Raw genomic sequence first — 6,000 nt, 5'->3', positions numbered from 1 at the left:
AGAGATAACATAGGAACACTAATACAGTCAAAATCATGTTATGGGCAGAAAGGAAACACATCCCACAGGTAAAGCCAAGGTTTTTCAGTTAGTATTATTAAATTCTTACCAGTCTCATCCAGGAAAGAGTATCGGTCCAAATTTAACCACTACAGAAAAAAAGAAAGAAAAAAAAGAATACTACCATACAGAAAAAGCAACAACAAAAAAACAAAAAGAAAAAAAAAGAAAAAGTAACAACAAAACAGTTGAAACTGTGATACATACACTTTCTACCATTTTCTTTCCCTGGGGCTGCCCTTTCACAGCCCTGCTCATTCCTAAGGTTGATGGCATCCTCCTGGTGCATGTGTTGGGGAAAGATGAGACAAATAACACGAGCCCCTTGCTGGGAGAACAATGATGTCTTGTTAATGGTTTCTTTTTCCTTCTTCTAAGACACACTTGGGATAATTTTTATGTTTGCTAACATGCTTGTACACCCCGGTCTTCATTTTTCTGCAGTTCCATGTTTGGTCTGATCTTAGTACACATGGTGCCTTTTAGGTATGTTAGATACCATTTCTTTGTTTTCTTAAACATCCTTAAAATGGGTTTGGTCTGGCATCCACTTCTTTAACTCATCATTCTTGAGACATTTAAAGCCCTGGGGCCATCTTTTGGAAGCACATGCATCCCACGTGCATACTCCTCTACAGGTCCCTTCACAGGTGACTGATAGTCTCTGCTAGGAGAACAGGCCTGTACTTCTCCATGCTATAACATTATGTTAGAGTCATAAATAGCTCATCCTACACAGAATAGATACTTGTTACTATTCTCTCTGTAAAAGCTATGGTCTTACTATACATAGATAAACAAAAATAAAACAAATTATGCATGCATGGCCACCTGGTTGGAGGAAAAATTGCTGAACTGAGTTAAAATGAAGCCCTAGGCAGATCAAGAAACATTCAGACAAAGCAAGCATGACAAGCTTCACTGCTGAGGTCTTAAGACATCAGTACAAAGCCTGTAGTCTATTAACAGTAATACAAACATTGTATTACTGGGCCAAAAGGTGATAGCAATGAGATGAAAAGATGCCTATAAGTGTATGGCGATATAAGGAGTAGCTCAGCTTGTGAAAAAAAGGATTTAGAAGACATCATGAAGTTCTCACACACCAGAGTGAATTGATCAGGACACTCAGAGCACATATCAGTATCAGCCTCTTGAATGTAGGTGCCCAAATCCCTCAAACTAGTTGTTTGAGTGCTGCTTTGATTTTACTCTTAGTTTGCTAAGAGTTCAGTAACTGAAGCCATGCTGCTGTGCAGAAGTAGTGTTGCTGCTGGGTTTAAAATCAGATTCACCCCTTTGTGTCTCCAGGCCAACACACAGGCAAGTGAGGTCTGACATGGGAACAACAGGCATGAGAGCTCAAACCCAAATGCTAGGAGGGAATTATGTTCCCCAAATCTTTATTAGGACATTGGGGAGTGAAACATGAAAATGCTGTGAAGCTTTAAAGTGAAACCCTAAATAACTTTTTATCACAGGGTACAAAATGAAGGGACAAAGCAGGATTTGGGGTGTCAAGAAGCCTGATTATTTCCACATACAGTTATTCACAAAGGGAAATAAATGTTTTCCAGACATGTTGTTCCCTGAAATTTTGGTATTTTCTACTTTAAACTTCTTTAAACTTTTTTTGCAGTAATACAGATGACATTAAAATCCTTCAAAACACAACAACCCCGCCCCCCAGCTAACTAAAAAAAAAAAAAGCAAACAAACAGAAAAACACCAAAACCCAAACCAAACCACCACCTACAAAACAAAAACAGCAACTGAAGAAAAACATGTTTTGTAACTTTACTTCACTGGATAAGTGGAAAAAACTATTATATTGTGTGACATTGTGTCAGTGGAAATCTGCCTCTGATGTTTGCAAAGATAATCCAATTTAAACCTTTACTTTTCCATCAGGCTGTGATAATTTCATTCTTTTCATTGGTGTCAAGGGGCTATGCCTCCATAATTTTTGATTCTATGATTCTATGACTATGCCTCCATATTGTTTGATATCACTTCTCTGCTCCCCAGAAGGCAAGGATATATATTATATGGTACTTATTTCTTTGTTCATACTTGTATTGCATAGCTCATTGATCTGGTGATGTTTCCATTAACAAGCTTAATGTGATGAGAAGAAGAGGGAAAAAAACTGTGAGGGACTGGGTTTCAGACAGAGATATTTTGGATCAAATTATAGTTGTTCAAGGCCAGGTGTGAGTCTCTGTCCAACTTCAGTTAAAGAAGCCCAACTATGGTTATTGTGGACTGACTGAAGTGATGGTAGTTAGGGGCTGTATGAATGTCTTGCATGAAAAAGGCAATGAGATGCTGCTAAAGTGCTGTTTTTCCACTGTTCCAGTGAGTGAGCATGTTTTGCCGTTTGCATTCCCTTCATTTAACAGGGGCAGATAGAGGCAATTTAAGAGAGGAAATCATCGTTATGACTCAGCGCCAGTATGGTAGTAGGAGATTTCAGTCAGAGCACAAAGGCACAGACTATTGAAGGAGCAGATGTAGACAGGGCAACAGTTCATGTGCAAATTGATGACTTGATGGTAGCTCAGAAACCAGGAGCATTGTTCCAGTGACGATGTCAAACTTACAAACTGTGTGTTGCAATTAATGAAAACCTTCCCATCAGAGAGCTGGATTTAAGGGCTTTGGCAGAAGGGCAGTTAGCATGCAGAAGAACTATATATCTTTTTCCTAGTAATGCTGGAACAAATAGTCCTAATTTGCACAGTGAGTGGCGGAAATTAGAAGACATGAAATTTAAGGCTTGTTTCCTGTCATTTAGACTTCTTACTTGTGGTTGAGCAGTGGAATTAAGAATGTGAAAAAAAAAATCAAATTAAAAACATCCGTTAGAGATATAGGCTGAAAGCACTGTAGAATTTTCTTAGGAAGATGTTGTCATTTGTTCTATTGGGAACAAGTTTTCCCATGCTGGGATTTTGTGAGACCCTTGGTTTCCCTTCTCTAGACAGGAACAGGAGCAATCCCCAGGTCATAGTTTGGGCCATTTGGAGTGTGTTGTTTTGTTGCCGCCATGCTTTTCCAAGAAGACACTGCCCTCAGCAGCAGTACAGGTTCTGGGTAACAGATTATGACATTAGGAAGTGAATTTTCACCATGAGAGCCAGGTATCTCCCTAGCTTGTTATGGGGAAAAAAGGACAAGTCTCTTTACATTACTACATTACTATTTACCCCTTGAATTATTATTATTATTATTATTATTATTATTATTATTAATTCTAATTTTTATTTATTTATTTATTTATTTATTTATTTATTCCAGGCATGGAAGGCTGATTAGACAAAGGACTCGGAAAAGGCAAAGAGAGCATCCCTTTCTGCAGATCACTCCCAAGCCCAAGTGTGGTGAGGTGAGGCATGGATTCACTTGTACCACATACGACAGGAGGTAACGCAACCACCTGAGACCAGGGACATGATATTCAGTTAGCACTGTGTCTGATTTGGGCAGGGATTTGTAATAATCTTTGCAGATACTGACCAACTCAGGGGTGTGCTTTGGTGGCACTTTCCCAGTGTGATCTGAAAAAGCTGTCTCACTGAAAATGATGTGAGTGGTCATTAGCAAGGGAAGTGAGCTAACCAAAATGCTGTAGTGTTATTCTCCCTTCATGAGTTGGAAGGTGATGAAATTAGGAAGGTGTTGTCTGTTGCAGTTGTGTTGAATCTGAAAAGTGCAGCATGGCATCTTGTGGCTTTAACTTACTTGATTGTTTTCTCATAACTTATCTGCAATTATACATAGTTTAGGAGGAATCTCTCAAGCAGAACATAGAGGTAAGATATCTGTCTTAACACAAGATTATTATGTGTGTTGGTGTTCTTCCCATGTATCTGATGTGAATTGACAGAGGAATTAAGCAGCAAGAATTAACTGACTGAAACATTTTATGTAGGATGTCAGAAGATATCTCTTCCCAACATCACTGCAGCACACTGTACACTCTGCTCAGTACAGACTCTTCCACTGATCACCAGCAGGCTGAAGAAATCCCTCCCCCATTATTTTTATAATAAGGTGAAGATGTAAGACAGAAATCAAGGCTGTACATAATGTTGATTGATTCAGACTCAGGCTTTAACTAACAAGGGGGATTCTTTCCTGACATCTACCTTTGCAGTGGCTTGAAACCCTATTCAAATACAAAATGAGAGAGGAGCTCTGGATTACAATGACAAATGTTTTGTGAAAGACCACGGGGTCACCAGGGCCTAACATCACTTGGATCAAAGTTAGGGATGAAAAATACACCTTTGGCTGAGTCTCTTAGCAATCCTTCCTCTGCATTAGATCAAAGTACGGCTTTTCTCCTGACCTTCCTGGCCTTTACACTAACTATATTCAGTCTGCCAGTACTACCTGTCCTTATTTCCCACTTTTCATTTTCTTCCACTCATGCCTTTATGCTCTTCTGAAACAAAGCAATCCTGCAGAACCCCAGCACCTTTTATCCCCCCTTTTGTTCTAATATCCTCAGGATGTAATTTCCAGGAGATTCCGGGTTGCCAAGTATTCTGTGATGACTACGACTGTCTTGTTGGCTTCTTTTGAACTGAGTTACCATTTTCAGTTTGGATTTCCTGTAAGGTATTTGTTTTGTTCTTTATTGCCATACTTTAGCTATGTATTTTCAGTCTGAACCTTTAAAATATTTTCAATCTGTCCCTTACTTCCAAATCTTAAGTACTAAGAATAGCCACATTTCATGCTTAAGAGCTGTGTTTAAGATATTTTCCATACTATTTTCTTTATTTTTCTTCTGTAAAACCGAGGAACTTTAAATGATTCATCTTTTGAGTTATATTTGTTAAATTTTGGTAAGATCTCTGCATCAAGAAAATAAAGAGACTTTGAAAATCAAATCATGATTTTTTTGGGGGTTCTTATTCTCTTGCTCCAGCACATACAGCTTCTGTTATCATTTCATCCTTCACCAGAGAGTGAATCCATTCATTATGATAATATTTTTTAACACTTTGACATACACCATGGTAGCTAAATAACCTATATTATGCAACTCTTCCAGACAGAACAGTGGATTGTGCTTTACTTCTTGTTTCACAGCTCAGGTGTGTAACTGTTGGCAGCTGGATTTATATGGTTACAAGAACAAATGTTTATTACTGGATTCCCATTTAAAGCCTGAGCCAAAACCTATTGCAGCCAAGAAGCATGTTTACACTGACTTCAAATGGGACCGATTCATCAGGCACTTACTTTTTTTTTTTTCCATCAGCCCTTGGCATTTTTAATCTTCTATCTTCACATGAAATACAAGTGTCTGCTGTCTTGCCAGCATTCTTGATGTACTTAGAATGCTTCTGGAAAATAATATCAGAGATAGAGCAATTAAAAAAATATATATTTTTCTGAGTGAGAGAATATATTTTTCTTCATTAAATGTTCATTTCAAAGTGTAACCCAAGGGGAGTTTGTAAATTAACCCAGATATGAGCTTTTATAAAAAGAAGCATAAGCCTGTTCTTTGAATAAAAATTACATTTCACTGAATTTATTTTCACTATCAGGGAAAGAAAACACAATTAAAAAGCCAGATGAAGTACTCAGTGCTAGTCACACTAAAGTAGTTTACCTTGGTAGTAGCAACCACACTCAGCCTGACTTGCCTGTGCTTTGTAACTCAAGTGACATCCTATTTGGATTTTAGTTTAAGAAACCTGGGTATTTTTTTTCTCTGGATAAATGTCAGCAGAACTTTGCACAGTGTGATGGTTTTAGCTATAGAAAACTTACCTTTAAAGAGGTTTTAAATGCTCTACTCACTGTAAAGCATCTGTTTCAATGTTATAACAAAAAGCCTCAAAGAACTTTTTTTAAAGAACTGAAAATTCAAGGAATTTTGATATTGTCTTTTATGTTTTCAAATCTAATCATGTTTTC

Source organism: Cygnus olor, chromosome 4, assembly GCF_009769625.2.
Source record: "Cygnus olor isolate bCygOlo1 chromosome 4, bCygOlo1.pri.v2, whole genome shotgun sequence".
In the NCBI taxonomy this organism is placed as follows: Eukaryota; Metazoa; Chordata; class Aves; order Anseriformes; family Anatidae; genus Cygnus; species Cygnus olor.
Note: the sequence above shows the minus strand (reverse complement) of the source record.